Genomic DNA, 18,719 nt, shown 5'->3' on the forward strand with positions numbered 1-18,719 from the left:
CCAGCCCTGGGCACAGCCCTGCAGTGCCTGATCCCAACCTGGGGGCCACAAACAGAACCCCTGGCCCTGTTCTGGCCCCAAGCAGAAACTTGCAAACCCAGTGGGTGAAATACACTCTGTAAGCTGCTCTCTAGTCCTTCCAGGCGGGAACAACAGAGCAACTTTGGACATGTGGCAAACCCAGGCTTAGAGCGCCCTCTAATGCTAAAAGCAGCAGTGACCACAGTTGAAAAATGTAATGAACCAAAAATAAAAAATGCCAGCAGAATCAATCAATCAGTCAAACTGAAAAAAGAATCAATGAGCTCTAAGACAGCTTTTAGAAAATATATCAAAATCAGACAAGGACATAACAGCAACAACAACAAAACTACAGGCCTGTTTCCCTGATAAACATAGGTGCAAAAATCCTCACAAAATACTAGCAAATGAAATCCCATAGCACACATGAAGATTATTCACCATGATCAAGTAGAATTCATCCCAGGAATACAATGATAGTTCAACATATGCAAATCAATAAATATTTAAACTAAATAAAAGGATACATTAGATTAACAGAAGGAAGGACAAAAATCATATGATCATCTCATTAGACAAAAACAAAAACAAAGACCAGCATTTGATAAAATTCACTATACTTTTATCAGAAAAACTGTCAAAAGATTGGGTATAGAAGAAATATATCGCAATATAATAAACGCCATATATAACAGAACCACAGCTACCCTCATACTGAATGGGAAAAGCTGGAAGTTTTCTAAGATCTGACACAAGCCAAGGATGCTCATGTTTACCATTTTCTTCAATGTAGTATTGAAAGTCCTAGCCAGACCAATCAGGTAAGAAAAAGAAATAAAAGGCACAGCTACACAGATACTTCTGTGTTAATATATTATTTTTACTAGAAAATATATTTTGTTATGTGTGAATTTGATCCTGTCATTTTGTTACTGGCTGGTTTTCTTGCCCATTAGTTGACTCATTTTCTTCATTGCATTTTCACCCCAATCAAAAAACTCAGACTGGCAAATTGGATAAAAAGTCAAAACTCATCGGTGTGCTGTCTTCAGGAAACCCATCTCACATACAAAGACACACATAGACTCAAAATAACGTGATGGAAGAATTACCAAGCAAATGGAGAACGAAGAAAAGCAGGGGTTGCAATCCCAGTCTCTGATAAAATGGACTTCAAACCAACAAAGATCAAAAGAGACAAAGAAGGACACTACATAATGATAAAAGGATCAATCCAACAAGAAGAGCTAACTATCATAAATATATATGCACCAAATGCATGAGCACTCAGATACATAAAGCAAGTTCTTAACGACCTAAAATGAGATTTAGACTCCCACACAATAATAGTGGGAGACTTCAACACTCCACTGTCAATATTAGATCAATGAGACAGAAAGTTAACAAGGATATCCAGGACTTGAATGCAGAGCTGGACCAAGCGGACCTAATAGACATATACAGAACGCTCCACCCCAAATCCACAGAATATACATTTTTCTCAGCACTACATTGTACTTACTCTAAAATTGACCACATCATTGGAAGCAAATCACTCTTCAGCAAATGCAAAATAACAGAAATCATAACAAACAGTCTATCAGACCACAGTGGAATCAGACTAGAACTCAGGATCAAGAAACACCCTCAAATCCACACAACCACTTGGAAACTAAACAACTTGCTTCTGAGTGTTGACAGGATAAACAATGAAATGAAGGCAGAAATAAAGATGTTCTTCAAAACCAACCAGAATGAAGACACAACTTACAAGAATCTCTGGGACACCTTTAAAGCAGTGTCAAAAGGGAAATTTATAGCAATAAATGCCCACCAGAGAAGAGAGGAAAGATCTAAAATCGACACACTATCATCAAAATTGAAAGAGCTAGAGGAGCAAGATTTAAAAAAACTCAAAAGCTAGCAGAAGACAAGAAATAACTAAGATCAGAGCAGAACTGAAGGCTACAGACATAAAAAACCCTTCAAAAAATCAATAAATACAAGAGCTGGTTATTTGAAAAGGTCAACAAAATAGACCACTAGCCAGATTAATAAAAAAGAAAAGGAAGAAGAATCAAATAGATGCAATAAAAAACGATAAAGGGGATATCACCACTGATCCCACAGAAATACAAACTACCAGCAGAGATTACTACAAACAGCTCTACTCACATAAACCAGTAAACCAGGAAGAAATGGATAAATTCCTAGACACTTGCACTCTACCAAGACTAAACCAGGAGGAAGTTGAAACCCTGAATAGACCAATAACAAGGGCTGAAGTAGAGGCAGCAATCAATAGCCCAACCAAAAAAGTCCGGGTCCAGATGGGTTCACAGCCGAATTCTACCAAACGTACGAAGAAGAGCTGGTTCCATTCCTTCTGAAATGGTATCAAACAGTACAAGAGGAAGGACTCCTCCCTAACTCATTTTATGAGACCAACATCATCCTGATACCAAAACCAGGCAGAGATTCAACTAAAAAAGAACTTCAGGACAATATCCATGATGAACATCGATGCAAAAATCTTCAATAAAATATTGGCAAACAGATGGCAACAGCACATCAAGAAGCTTATCCATCATGACCAAGTAGGCTTCATCCTAGGGATGCAAGGCTGGTTCAACAGACACAAATCCATAAATGTAATCCATCACATAAACAGAACCAAAGACAAAAAACACATGATTATCTCAATAGATGCAGATAAAGCCTTCAATAAAATTCAACAGCCCTTCATATGCTCAAAACTCTCAATAAACTAGGTATTGATGGAACATATCATAAAATGATAAAAACTATATATGACAAACCTACAGCCAATATTTTACTGAATGGGCAAAAGCTGGAAGAATTCCCTTTGAAATCAGGCACTAGAAAACGATGCCCTCTCTCACCACTCCTATTTAACATAGTATTGGAAGTTCTAGCCAGAGCAATCAGGCAAGAAAAAGAAATAAAGGGTATTCAATTAGGAAAGGAGGAAGTCAAATTGTCTCTATTTGCAGATGACATGATTGTCTATCTAGAAGACCCCATCATCTCAGCCCAAAATCTTCTCAGACTGATAAGCAACTTCAGCAAAGTCTCAGGATACAAAATCAATGTGCAGAAATCACAAGCATTCCTATATACCAATAACAGACAAACAGAGAGCCAAATCAAGAGAGAACTCCCATTCACAATTGCTACAAAGAGAATAAAATACCTAGGAAAACAACTAACAAAGGATGTAAAAGACCTCTTCAAGGAGAACTACAAACCACTGCTCAAGGAAATAAGACATGATACAAACAGATGGAAAAACACTGCGTGCTCATGGTTAGGAAGACTCAATATTGTGAAAATGGCCATACTCCTCAAAGTAATCTATAGATCCAACCCTATCCCCATCAAGCTACCAATGGCCTTCTTCACAGAGCTGGAAAAAACCACCTTAAACTTAATATGGAATCACAAAAGACCCCACATAGCCAAGACAATCCTAAGCAAAAAGCAAAAAGAACAAAGCTGGAGGCATCACACTGCCAGACTTCAAACTATACTACAAGGCTACAGTAATCAAAACAGCTTGGTACTGATACCAAAACAGAGACATAGACCAATGGAACATAACAGAGACCCCAGAATAAACACCACACATCTACAACCATCTGATCTTTGACAAACCCAGCAAAAACAAGCAATGGGGAAAGGATTCCCTGTTTAACAAATGGTGTTGGGAAAACTGGCTAGCAATGTGCAGAAAGCAGAAACTGGACCCCTACCTGTCACCTTACACTAAAATTAACCCCAGATGGATCAAAGATTTGAACATAAAACCTAACACCATAAAACACTAGAAGAAAATGTGGACAAAACCATCCAGGACATAGGCATAGGCAAGGACTTCATGACTAAAACACCAAAAGCAATGGCAACAAAAGCCAAGATAGACAAATGGGATCTAATTAAACTCCAGAGCTTCTATACAGCAAAAGAAACCATTGTTAGAACAAATTGGCAACCAACAGAATAGGAAAACATTTTTGCAATCTACCCATCTGACAAAGGGCTAATATCCAGAATCTACAAAGAACTAAAACAGATATACAAGAAAAAAAACAAACAGCCCCATTCAAAAGTGGGTGAAGGATATGAACAGACACTTTTCAAAAGAAGACATATATGAGGCTAACAAATATATGAAAAAATGCCCATCATCACTGGTCATTAGAGAAATACAAATCAAAATCACACTGAGATATCATCTCATGCCAGTTACAATGGCGATCATTAAAAAATCTGTAGACAACAGATGCTGGAGAGGATGTGGAGAAATAAGAACACTCTTACACAGTTGGTGGGAGTGTAAATTAGTTCAACCATTGTGGAAGACAGTGTGGCGATTTCTCAAGGATCTAGAAATAGAAATTCCATTTGACCCAGCAATCTCATTACTGGCTATATACCCAAAGAACTATAAATTGTTCTACCATAAAGACACATGCACACGTATGTTCATTGCAGCCATGTGTACACTAGCAAAGACCTGGAACCAACCCAAATGCCTTTCAATGATAGACTGGACAAAGAAAATGTGGTACATATACACCATGGAATATGTGTATAAAAAATGATGAGTTCGTGTCCTTTGTAGGGACTTGGATGAATCTGGAAACCATCATAAAAAATCTGAAAACACAGCCATAAAAAACGATGAGTTCATGTCCTTTGTAGGGACTTGGATGAATCTGGAAACCATCATTCTCAGCAAACAGACACAAGAACAGAAAGCCAAACACTGTATGTTCTCACTCATAGTTGGGTGTTGAACAATGAGAACATGTGGACTCAGGGAGAGGAGCATCACACACTCGGGGCAATTGGAGGGGGTAGGGGAGAGACAGCTGGGGGTGGGGAGGGAGGGGAAGGTGGGGAGGGATAACATGGGGAGAAATGCCAGATATAGTATGCACCTAAAGTAAAATAAATAAATTAACAAAAAAGAGAGAGTGTTTCAATATAGACAGACTTGCCAGGGTTTACAGAAGGGTCAAGATCACCATCTCTAGGTTGATGAAAGAATCAGTTTTCTTGGTTCAAGAAATGAAGAAGGAGAAATACAAATGTTCTAAACAAAAAGAGGTAACAGAGGAAAGGCTAAAAAGGCTGGAGTTCCTAGAAGAGCTCATAGTAATCACCCCATCACAAGGAGCTTTTCCAAACCTCCCAGGAGGCCAAGAGCCAAGCTCTCCTGGTCCCTTCCCCAGGAATGGACATGGGTCTTACAGCAGGGCTGCTCCCTCCTCTCCACTCAGGCCTCCCAAGCTGCCAGGTGCATTCACTCACCTTGACTCCATCTGAGGGCTCAGGGTACCCCATCCCTGGGCTGGAGTTCCTCTCCGGTCACATGCTGGACACAGCAGTCTGCTCCTTCATGGTCAATTTCTCTAAATCTAAAGAAGACTGGAGCTCCTGGAGCACAGCAAGAAATGTGAAAGTTTCTCAGAAAGTTTGGATTCTCTCTCATTAGCAGTGAAAGAAATTCTGTACTTGAGACACTAATCTTTTCCTCAAATTGAAACATCATTAATGTACATTTCTGAAGATAAAACTCTGCAAATGTTAATCATATATTAATAAGTGAATAATTTATATTTTATTCTTCAATTATTGTACTATACTTTGAAAATATATGCAGTTTGTCAATAAAGACTTTTAGTACTCAGTAGCAATATTTTTTCTAGAATTATATTTCTAACAGTTATAAGTTAAAGCATTATTTTTTGGTCTTAGTATGTATTAATTGGAAAGTAGAAACAAAATGTCTAATAGATTTATTTGGGGATAAAGTGAGAAGGGATGTTTGAAAGTTATATTATTTAATTGTTATATTCTAATAATAAATAAATACGCTTTAATAAAAAATGGTTAACATACACCGAGATGGTTTTCTTCTACTACAAGTACACTGTAGAAAAAGATTTTTAAAGAAATCCTCTTGGACAACTTTGGGGAATTCCACAACACTGTCTCCCATTTCCTGTCAAAATCACTAAAAACCCTTCTTACTGGAAAGCTGAGAAAAGTTGTAAAGGAATTTTCTCTCACAAAATTAAGCCAGAGTTTCCACAATGAGTATCTTTAGTTACCACGGATACAGCATTATTAGGTGGTGAAGACAAACTGGGTCTTAGAAGCAGCAAGTGACTTTTGAGTTCTAGAGAGTGGGGGTACAGAAGGAGGAGTAACATGAGATCAGTGACAGAGACAGTATCATCAGAAGTTCTCAGGTTGAAGACAGAGCAATGAAGACTAGAAAGTCCTTGTCCTCTTGATGATATTTTAGGGAGAAAAGGCAGATACTAAACAATACTATCACAGGGATGAATAGACACAGTGCATCAGAAGGTGGTAAGTTTTATGGAAAAAATAAAGAGGGGAGGGGAGGAAGCTACACATGGGAGGATGAGAGAAATATTGGTAAAAGAGGTCAGTAAAAAATATTGAGGATCACACACCTGAGCAGTGAAGGCACCTGGGGAAAAGCTTTGCAGGTGAGAGGGCAGAAATGACAATAGCCCAGAAGTGGGCATGAACATGGTGGGTGTGAGAAATAGCCAGAGGTCAGAGTAGCCTGAATTCAGTGAACAATTGCCAGAGGAAGGTTGGTGAAGGCCACCAAGGGTCAGATGATGGAAGCAGCTCTCACCATGATAAGAATTTCATTTCAACTTAAAAGGTCAGAGGTTGCCGTGTGGGGAAGCTGGTAAAGCAGAGAGACCAGCTGGGAGGCCATGACAGTGACTCAAAGTTGAGGAAGGTGATGGATTGACCTGGGGGGCAGTCAAGGTAATGATGGAGAGATGGGGTCAAGTCCAGGACCTGTGCTGTAGGCAGAGACCCTGAGACTTGCTGATGTCTATGGATGCAAAGAAGAGGCGAGTCAGGACCAGGATAAGAAGTCAGGCTTACATGAGCATCTGTGTACAGGGGTGGTGTCCTTCATTGGAAAAGGAAGGGATGGCAGAGAAGTGCATGTGGATGGAAAATTGGAATGAGTTTGTTTAGGAGAAGACTTTAGACAGGAACCCTGATAATGAAGTAGAAATATCAAGTGCTCAGGAGGATTTAAGTGTAGGACTTAGAGGAGCAATCACAGCTGTAGTTATAAATGTGACAGGTCACTGGGGAGTGAAGTTACCACAGCAGAGATGATGTGTTAAGAACTGAGAAGATTCCATGGGACCAATTCAATGGTCTTAGTGGCCAGAGATCTCCTTAGGCTTCCTGGTATCAACGATATCACAGAAAACCTTGACAGCAACCTACCCAAGTCTCTCTCCATGCACTGGGACTTCAGTTGTGCAGAATCCCCATAAATTAGCCTCCAGTATTTACATGTGTGTGTGTGTCCACATACCATGCATATAAACATACATCCTGATGAAGATTCTCTCCTCAACTGAGTTCTAGCCAGGCTCCCCTAAGCCCTCTTGTCAACTGGGCCTCAATCTTGGCCTATGAAATTTACAGACTCAGCAGAAATAATTGTGTACCCCTCTCCTCCTACATTTAAAGATTTAAACAAACACTTACATGGTTTCTATCAGCCCAAGGCTGCATCCTTAGGATAAAAGTGCCTACCTGAGAAAGCTCAAGACTACCAAACACTTCACTGTTTTGGAAACACCCGACAGTAAGCCCATCTCCCTCTCTTAGAGATTACCAAAAAGAGCTACACAATGGTGAACCTTCCTCTATCACTTTGAGATGTATGCATATTTCCTATACATCAGGAGAGTCTTTCTCAAGAACGTGACAGGCATTCCTTTGAAATGTAATCATCAGGAACTACAGAGCCTCTAACTCCCAGTCTGTGCCAAAGGACAGAGTCCTAGCTCTCATATGGCCAGCTAAAGACACTGCTGCCTAATCTCACTTACACTGACCAACTCTTTGAAGGTTTCCAGTTTTCGGAGTCTACTGAGATCCTGCTCAACCCCCTCCATACTACTGCTTTCTCTTTTAAAACATCCAGTCACCTCTGTTCCAGTTAAAGTTGAGTTTAGTTCATGAGGGACTCTCTTTCCTATCAGAATAGCACATTTTTAATTAAAATCTGTCCTGTTTAATTAGTACCTTTGACACTTAATACACATACATATACATATAACAATACATGCATATACACATTTGAAATACATACATACATATTCTTAAGGGCTGCTATTAAAAGAAAACCTTTAGACAAATTAAGAGTTTAATCGAGCCAAGAACAACATGAATCTGGCTCCACCAGAACTAGAATATGTTCAGAGTGACTCCAGGGCTGCCAGATGGTTGAATAACATTCATTGATGGAAAAACAGAAGTGGCATACAGAAAATGGAAGTGAGAAACAGAAACAGCTGAGTGGATTACAGCTTGACATGTGCCTTATTTGAACATGGCTTTAACAATTGTCTGACTGTGACTGGCCAAAACTTGGCTGCTGAGACTCGGCAACCCGTTATAGGAGCAGGTTACAATCTGTTTAAACATCCAATTAGGTTATGGTTCACTATGTATGAAGAAACCATCAGTCTGAACGCAAAATATGTTAACAAGATAGCTTTCAGCTAACAACTCTCTCCTAATTATTTTAAAGATATTCCTAGATATTTCCTTGAAGTTTTTCTATGATCTCTGCATTCATTTTCCTTTCCTTTGGTTTCTTGCTTTAATGTGTTTGTTTCTTCTTCATCTTTCATGCTACAGCAAGTCCTCAATACCAGGTGGTCTTTGGCCCCCATACATATTTATGTGGTAGAATGGAAATAGCTGAGTGGAGCTCTGTATGCCTGGGGCCTGTCCTTCTGAAAACTAGTAACAGGCAAATGACAGTGTTGCCCACACTAACTCTAAAAACATTATTTCTCTTTCTAAATGCTCTGTCTAGGACTTCTAGTATCACACTGCACATTCTAGTAATATATAGCATAGAAGTGGTAAACGTGGGTATCCTTGCCTTGTTCCAGATCTTATAAGACTTCAGCTTTTTCCTTTTCAGTATAATGTTAGCGTTGAGTGTTACATATGGGCTTAATAATGTTAAGGTGTATTTCTTCTACACCTAATTTGTTGAGTTTTTAATTATAAAGAAATGTTGGATTTTACTGACTGCTTTTTCTGCATCTATTGAGATGATCATAAAGTTTGTGTCCTTCATTCTATTGATGTGATGTATTATGTTTATTAACTTGTATTGCTGGCATAAATTCTATGTGAGCATGGTAAATAAGCTTGTTGATGTGATGTTGGATTTGGTTGTCCAGCCTTTTGTCAGAATTGTTTTATTTATGCTCACAGATTGCCCTCTAGTGTTTTTGTTGCTGTGCCCTTATCTTTGTTGCTATATTTTCAAATAGCCTGTCTTTGAGCTCACTGATTTTTTTGTTTGATCAATTCTGTTGTTGATGCCCCCAGATGCATTTTTATTTTGTTCATTTTGGTTTTTAGCTCCAGTGTTATTTACATCTTAAAAATTATTTCAGTCTTTCGATTTACTCTGATAAATTTGTAAATTAGTGATCTGTGTTTTTTGAAGTTCACTGAGTTTCCTTAAAATAGCTATTTTTGAATTATGTTGTAAGATTATACATCTTTGGCCAGGCACAGTGGCTCATGCCTGTAATCCCAGCACTTTAAAAGTCCAAGGCTGGTGGAAGTTCGGGAGTTCAAGACTAGCCTGACCAACATGGTGCAACCCCATCTCTATTAAAAACACAAAAAATTAGCTGGGTGCCTGTCATCCCAGCTACTCTGGAAGCTGAGGCAGGAGAATCACTTGAACCTGGGAGTTGGAGGTTGCAGTGAGCCGAGATCGCACCATTGCACTCCAGCTTGGGCAACAAGAGTGAAACTCTGTCTCGAAATTAAAAATAAAAATAAAAGATTATACATCTTCATCACTTTAGAGTCAGTCCCTGGTGCCTTATTTTGTCCATTTGGTCAGGTCATCATTCTCTGAATGTTCTTGATGTTAGGGGCACATGACAATGTCATGTATTGGAGAATTCTGTATTTATTCCAGTCTTGCGATCTGACTTTCTTTGTGCCCATTCTTCCAGAGATCCTTTGCAGGCTGATTACTACATCCATTGAGTCTGTGGTCACTGCTGCTATTTCAGCAACAGATGGCACCCTAAGCTGAGGTTTACCACAAGTCTATGGTTGGAGGAGAGAGAATTCTGAGCCCATTTTTCAGTGTGTCCATAGTTGTTATATTCTTTTGGCCCAGAGGAACTAGAGCAAAGCTTAAAGGGGTCCATTTGGTTCTGCAAGTTTTTCCCTGGGGCCAGGGACACTCTCGAGGTTTTATTCATGGTCATTAGCTTGAGGAGAGTCACTATGTGAGTCTGCCTAGTGCTGGGCTTCACCCTGGCAGGTCCAGCACTGGGCTCCAGGGCCATGTCTCATGCCTATTTCTCTTTGCTTGTCCCAAAGAGACCTATCTATTCACTCAGTGCTTCTGAGTTGAGGAATGGGTTTGTGGCCACTGCAGTCATTATAACATTGGGTTAACCCAGAGCCCACAGCTGCGAAGACCAAGGCAGCACAGACATCCTTAGACACATGCTGCCATGGCCTGCCTGCCAATGAGGTTTATTACTGGCTCTGGGCTGCCACAGTGCAGCAGTGATGCAAATAAAGACCCAGAGCTGCGGGGCTCCACATGGCACTGCAGCAGGTCCAGCAGCTCTATCTGTGGGCATTGGCCTGGGGTCAGGAATGATCAGGTTCTGGCCATCAGGTTCCAGGGGTCAGAAACCATGAGGTTCTTCCTGGCCAACCATGGCAGGTTAGTACTGAGTTGTAAGGCAAAGTCTTGCACTTACTTATCTCTCCTTCCCTGCCAGTGGTTAGAGTCGCTTTGCACTGTGCTGCCCAGGACTCACAGAGAAGTGGTAGGAGCAGTTTCTTGGTTGTCAAGTCTGGCGCTAATCTGGGTCACACCCAGATCCCATGCTGCCAGGACCAATACAGCTCTGGGTGCTCTCTAGCTTATATGGCCTATATCTTAGTGGGGTTCACTCATGGCCTAAGGCCACTGTGGAAGGCTAGTGGTGGTGTGAACTGGAACACAATACCATGGTTTGGGGCCAAAGTTTTCTGCTTTGTACTGGGGTGAGTCCAGAGGTACCACCCAGGGGCCATGGGTTTCTGCCTAGTACTGGGTTTTGCTATGATGGGCCCAGCACTGAGCTCTAAATCAAAGTCCTGTATGCACGTCCCACTCCTTCCCCACTGAGGGTGGGCTGTGTCTCTCTCTGTGCTGAACTGCTGAAAGTCGGGAGAGGGGTGACACAGGCAATGGGACTCTGTCCTTCCTACCTACTTGACTGTCTCCTTTTTATTATGTCAAAACTAGGTACTATAATCTCTCACCTGAACTCTTTGGCTCTTGTGAAAATTATGTGTAGATAGTTTTTCAATTTGATATTTCTGCAGGGAGATGTTTCTGAAGGGTCTCACCATTTGCTTCATTCCCTCATCTATAAAGATTACTTCCAAAGACACTCTTCTGATCTTCCCAGGACTGATTCTCATGTGTCCCACTTTTTTAAATTTTATTTTTTAGAGACAAGGCTTACTCTGTCACCCAGGCTGGAGTAGAGTGGCATGATCATACCTCACTGCAGCCTCAAACACCTGGACTTGAGCAATCTTTCCATCTCAGGCTCCTGAGTAGCTAGTATTATAAGTGTGTGCCACCATACCCATCTATGCATGTCTCCAACCTTTAAGAGTTTTCAATATTAAATGTTTGGGCTCAAGTGAATTTAAGTTGTGGAGGGTAAATCTCTCTTATGCAAAACAGAAACAGTGGTGTTCCTATAGATGAAAGAGGGAGAGGACAGCACTGCCCACTGTTCCCCAGGTATCAAGGGCTGAGTTCCCTTCCTGTGAGTTCAGCTCATCTTATTCAGACTTGCTAGGAAGTGGACACAGATGAGGGATCCAAGTTGTTGGCCATTTGGAGGTGAAGGAGTGCTCAACGCTTCATTTCATTTTTCTCTAACTCTTTCTCTGCTTTTATAGGAGTTGAGTGACATTGCTCTGCTGTGGAAACCATGAGTTTCCAACCACCTCCTCCATCAAACCTTATGCACTCAAGTGTATACAGTGTGTGCTCCTGGAGTCTCCAAATCAGATGAAATAGTTCCTCTTGGCTACAAATTAGATTTCTTGAGAGGTGAGCAGTAAAAAGGAGGACAATGAAATTAATAATTTCCCTGATTTATAATTTCATCATTCTTATTACAATGAAGTAAAGTTTCTCATGATTTTTTGGAAAAACTGCTTCACTAAAATACTAGTATTTTTCTTTTCAGGAGAATCTACAGCCCTATATAAGCACAATGGTTGTGGATGGAGTTTCATGAGGGTGACACAGATGGTCTGAGGTAGAGGTGGCTCCACTAAATGGAGTGCAGTATGTGTAAAGGACCCTGTGCCCACATCATCACCCGGAAATGGCCTTCCCAAATTAGTATGACTTCAAGTCCTCATGGAGGTCCAGGTTCAAATGGTCAAATAACCTGGCCTCTAATGTGGCCTCCACCTTGAAAGCAAAGATGTGCTGAGATATCCTCTGTAAATCACATTTGGCAGCCCTTGTGGAATAAGGCAGTTGATGTATTTGGTTTAGAATGGTAAAATCAAGGGGCTTGGATGTGGAGATTCAAGTTCCCTCGAATGGGGACACGACCACATGAGGGACTGGCAGGTGAAGTTTGTAAATAATGTGGCTCTCAGTTTTGGGAAATATTAGTCAGTTGTCCTTTTGAGTTTATGCAAGATCATTAGGATGCTAGTGCCCCATGATGAAAATGTTTGTGTGTGTAAGTGTGTATATATTAGTACTCTAACAATGCCATGTCCAAAGTGAGAAAACACGGCAACCCACAAGTAGAAAGTGGGAGGTGAGGAACAAACACAATGAGTTTGTGATCAACATTCTATGACTGATGACCTCATATCCAGACTCAGAGTCACACTTCAGAGGCCCCACAGCCCTCGTTATTGATGACCTCAATTTATTACTGATGATAGAATCTCATACACAGAGCAACAGAGCTGACCCCTATGATCACTGTCCTCTACATTGCCCCTTTCACCGACCTTATTGAAAATCAGTCACCTGTACAACTTTCACTGTCTTTTTTTTTTTTTTTAAGATCGAGTCTCACTCTGCTACCCCAGGCTGGAGTGCAGTGGCACGATCTTAGCTCACTGCAACCTCTGCCTCCCAGGTTCAAGTGATTCTCCTGCCTCAGTTTACTGAGTAGCTGGATTACAGGCACCTACCATAATGCCTGGTTAATTTTTGTATTTTTAGTATAAATGGGGTTTCACCATGTTGGCCAGGCTGGTCAAGAGATCCGCCTGCCTCAGCCTCCCAAAGTGCTGATTATAGGCATAAGCCACCATACCCAGCCAACTTTCACTTTCCATTTTTGAGTATTTCCATCATTAACTGCACTGACGGCTGCCTCCCTTCAGGCTGTCTCCAGCTTTGTTAATCTCTCAGGATAGCAGTGGATATTCAGGGAGACCCAGACTTGTTATAAGAGCCAGGGAGCATCCATGCCACATGAGTGCTGATGTGGCATTTCCCAGAGTATTTTCCGAGAGCTCATTTCCGAAGATGCTCAAGTGGAAAGCTACCCAGTCTGGAACACTGCCAAGTTTTCCCTGCTAAGGTTCACAATGGACATTTGCAATGCCTGAAATTATTTAACCCTGGGACCTATTTAACAGATGACATTTGTTAATATCTTGAGTCTCTTGTGCTCTATAGAGCACCTTCTGGAAAGCACTGAGTGTGTGCATCTGAAATCTTTATTAGGATCTATGTTTCAGGGAATCCAGTAAAGTGAGTGAAATGTGCTTTCTGCCTCTGTCGGTCTCCAACAGCATGAAATTTATGGTTTCCATCCTAACTTCCCAGGTGACAGGAATGTTTTTGTGACACAGAATCTTGTGCTAATTCCTAAAATAAACATTCCATTCTCAGTGTCAGACTCCAGGTCTCTGGAGGTCTGTTCCACCCTCTTCCTTAGCCAGCCAACTTCCACCATCTCCCCATTTCATTAATCACTTTCTTCAGGAAGCGTCCCCTCCCCTCTACTTCCCACCAACCTAGCCACCTCCTCCCCAGCCTGGAGTAAGAGCCCCTCCTCAATACTTATCTCTACCACCATTCAAAAAATAAATGTAAAAAATACTTTTTCCTTACTTGCTAGGTGATGGGCATGAGGGACTGTGTTACAGGGACTTCCAGGTCGGCTGGGGGCTTTGTTTCCAGCGCAGGACCTGCTAGGGGTCTTTGTTTCCATTTTTCCCGGCCGCTGGCCCTTAGGGACTTTGTTTAAAGGCAGGAACCTTTCCCACCTCTGGCCCTGGGAGGTGGAGGCTCAGTGACTCAGGGTTGTAAAACAGTAGCCAATCCGGTAAAGAATTCAAAGATCAATTAATCAAGAGGAAGTTTGAAAGAACCCTTCTCATTGGACGAGAGCATGAATGGGGAGGAAAAAACTCAGAGGTAAAACCTCTAGCAGTCCCAGCCTGGAGGGGCACCCCCTCCTGGTCACCTTCCACTAAGTAGAAGCTGTCCTTTCGCTCTGCCTAACAAACTGCACTACTGCACATTGTTTGGGTCCATGAGTCCTATTTGAGATGCAACATTCACCATGACACCGAGGCCCCCTTTCCCGTTCTTCTGTCTAAGGGAGGCCAAGAGCCTGCAACGGATCCAGTTACAAGCACACAAAAGTGGTGAAGAAATACTTGTGATTAAATCTCCAACTAGTATATTTGCTCTGTGAGGAAAGTATTATATTTTACTCATCTTTTAGCTCTAGTACCATGCAAGCACATAGCAGTTGCCCAATAAACACATTTGTTACATGATACTTATTACATATATGTACAGCCAGCTCCTAACATGTTCTCAGAAATCAAGATATTAACTACTTAGATAAATTAATTTGTATATTAATAGAAAGTGACTGGGTTAGCTTTGTGCAGTGGCAGTATCAGAGCCAATGAGGTTTATCCAAGGTGCAATTATTGTTAATTGAAAAACAAAAAAGAAAGTAACTGGGGTATAAATAAGTACTCTTCCAGTCTAATAAGTGAATATTAAACATGCAAGAGATGGTCATCCTAAAGACATTACTCCACATTTTCTATCTAGGCCATGACATTTCAACACAAAAGGAGATGGTTACTTTGCCAATCACCTCCCTGTGGTTTAAATCTGCATCAGGCTCCTCCTCCAGCTGTGACAACAAGGACACCACCTTGTGTGCAAAAAGGTCTGCAAGTCTCCATCCCTCAGGCTAAATTAAATAGGGTTCCACACACCCTTACTATGTCCGGCACTCTGGAAAGATTCAGTTTTCTTTTACATTTTGAAGTAGAATTGTTATTGTTCCAATTATAAAAAAATGAACTGAATAAATAAGTCAAGCAATAGATGGAAGGAAATCTTTGCAAATGCTTTTTTTGTGGAAAAAAATTTTACTTATTACATATGTGAGATAGTGACCAGAATATAAACAGAACTCTGAAAACTTGCAGGAAAACAAATACAATTAGAAATCATGTACACATGAATAAACATTTCATCAGAGATAATATGCAGATGTCATACGAGAACATTAGATGAGGTTCAATATTATTATCCTTTAGAGAAATGTATGTTAAAACAATGTGATAGCAATACACTTCAGTCTGTATGGCTAAGAGGATTTGAAAAAACAGAAATTTATTTATGATGGGAATGTAAAATGACAGTCACTCTGGACAACAAAGTGCTATTTTCTATTAATTTGTAACTTGTAACTATCCTATAACCTGGGAATTTCATCCTGGACATATTTTCCAGAGTAATGAAAACATTCATTCACACAAAACCTAGTACATGAATGTACACAGCACTTTTAGTCATGATAGCCAGACAATGACTGAAAACAACAAATATGTTCTTGAATGAGTGAAGGATTACACACAATATTTCATGGTAACATCCATACCATGAAAACCCAGAGCAATAACAAAAGGAACAAACTAAAACATAAACCAATGTAGATGAATCTCCAAGGAATTATCTTGAAGGAAAAGGGCCAATTACAAAAGGTTGCACAGGTTATGATTTCATTTATATAACAATATTGGAAAGACAAATTTGCAGAAATAGAAATGAGTGGTTTCAAAGAATCAGAATCAAAGTGGGTATGGTGGAGAGGAGGGAAGTGGATGTGGTTATAGTAGGAAAATGAGTGAATCTTCTGATAGGTAAACCTATACACGTAATAAAATTGCACAGCACCTAGGCGTGCGTGCACACACACACACACACACACACACACACACACACACACACAGAGATGAGAAAAAAATTAATCTGGGAAAATACAAATAGATGAGTAGGTTAATTCTATTACTGTCAATATCTTAACTTTGATATTGTTATAGTCATGATATTTCATTATAATTTTCTAGAGTTTTTAATAGTTTTATAATATAAATAACCACTCTATTCTCTCAGCAGTGCTTTCCACAAGGCCAAGTCTGAAGTACTCTCCATAGCTTATCTCATTTAGTTCTTGAAACAATCCTATCATGTTAGACTTCTTAGAACCACAGGTTCCAATGAAGCAAACTGAAACCCACAAATGTGAAGGGACTTTCCTAAGACACAGATAATAAGTGGCTGAGTCCCCTTCTGCTATGGAGGGATGGAGCACTCACCGTTTGAGCAGGAGGTACAGGACCTGTTGGGTGGGGGTGAACTCTCTGTAGGTGCACAGGAAGGAAGATGAGGACATAAAAGAGGTGGCATATCTGGAAGGTGGGCATCAGAGGCTCCTCCTGCTGCCTCACCATGCCTGCCCTGATGCAGTCCACCTGCAGGTCTCATCCAGATTTAGCACTGATTTATTTCCACACTCAGTGGGACAAAGGAGGGCTGATTAAAACAATGAGCCTTAGCAAAATGCAAAAACACTCATGGTCCTAACATGAAGTGAAAGTAAAAAATATATATATTATTACAAATACGTGAAAGTTGATTTTACATCTGAACAGCACTGGAGTGAAATGGTGGGGCTGAAGGAAGGAAACAGACCCAGAGTTCATTGGATTAAAACTAAATAGGGAAAGCCCAGGCACAAAGTCCTGTGAGTCATCAAGGTGGAGTCCTGGCAGAAGGTCTTCTCAGCCATGTCTGGACCCTAGTTATAGAAACCATCTCTACACTCACACCCCAAGCAAGGCAGCAATGGCTATTGTTGACAGCATGGTACACCTGTCCCTCACCCAGGGAGATGAAGTGTCCATCAGTTCTTTGATTATGTTCTGTGTGGAGCTCTGCAAAGACAAACCAGCAGTTAATCTTGCAGGCAACAGAGCCTTGCTTGTCTCTCCTGGCCTCTTCTGTCAAGGAGTCTTTCTATTCCCCAAATCAGCCACAGACCTGTGTCTACATAGACCTCCAGCCAGGGATGAAATGAGATGACAACTCGAAGGCTCAGGATGAACTGAGACAGATGGACACCACCTAGCACTCGCCTCATCCCCTGCCAGCTGTGACCTGGGGTGTGAATATAATGGGCCCACCAGGCTTCTATCACCCCAACAACCTGCTCCTGTCCAGGGTGTGTCCTAATGGGTCCTTCCCGGCAGATGGTCAGAGGTGTTGGGGTGAAGGCTGAGCCAACATCTACAGTACCAGAGAGCCTCTTACTCTGGGGTTTCCCTGAGGCCAGGACCTTGGGAAGTTAGAATATAGCAGATGATCATCTGGCTCTCCTAAGAGTTTCCAGAATGTGGGTGCCTGGTTACCAGAGGGTTAAATTCTGTTGGGTTCTATTGTTAAGTAAGATAGCTTTCTTAGGTCATCTTATTTGGAATTTAACCTCAGACTAGACCTCCCCAAGGGCCCCTCAGGCTGCTGACTGCTTACCTTCTACCCACATGCCACATCCATCACTGTACATAGTTACACCATGCAGCCTACCCTACAGCCCATGGAAAAGTCTAGCTGCAGCCAATGCCTAGTTTTGAGGAGAAAGAGGTAGGTTCACACTCGTGGTTTCCTAAGCCTACTTTGTTTGATATTACTGTAGCTACCACACATCACATTACTGTTTGTATGGAACATTTTCTTCCTGCTGCTTTCAACCCTTTTGCATCCTTAAATTGACAGTGCCTTGTAGAAAACATATAGGTGGATCCTGTTTTTAATACATTCTTTCAATGTCTGCATGTTGATTAGAGCATTTAGTCCATTATATTTAATATAATAACTGATAAGCAGACAATCTTTACTACAAAAGTGAACTGAGTTTTCAGATCCTGGATGAATATTCTTGATATTCCCTTTTAAGATATAATCTAAGTATCAGGCAAGAAATACCTCTTTTTCTCTTTGCTTGACTTTTTAAAAAGTCATCATTTTTTGGTCTTAGCAAATATCAAAGTAAAATTTAATTTCAAATCCAATACCATGCAAACTCAAATATATAGGAGTCCAATCTTAGAAAAAAGCTTAGACCCTGGTCAGATACCTTTTCTATTTCTTTTTAAAAATCTTGTTATTCAAGTAAAATTTATTGCTGCAATTTAATGTACTAGAAGTTCTAGCCAAAGCAATTATG

The 18,719-nt window shown here is 40.8% G+C and overlaps 1 long non-coding RNA gene across 1 annotated transcript in view; it reads right to left on the reverse strand.

The window, feature by feature from the left end:
• Positions 1-18,719, reverse strand: part of LOC105730973 (uncharacterized) — a 35,294-nt gene that overhangs the window by 4,255 nt on the left and 12,320 nt on the right. Inside the window, exon 2 of the long non-coding RNA XR_010343596.1 lies at positions 5,359-5,484. This is a non-coding gene — a long non-coding RNA (uncharacterized LOC105730973). The remainder of the gene's footprint in view (positions 1-5,358; positions 5,485-18,719) is intronic.

The sequence above is a fragment of the Aotus nancymaae genome, unplaced genomic scaffold (assembly GCF_030222135.1).
Source record: "Aotus nancymaae isolate 86718 unplaced genomic scaffold, 86718_ANA_hifiasm-v0.15.2.pri h1tg000020l, whole genome shotgun sequence".
In the NCBI taxonomy this organism is placed as follows: Eukaryota; Metazoa; Chordata; class Mammalia; order Primates; family Aotidae; genus Aotus; species Aotus nancymaae.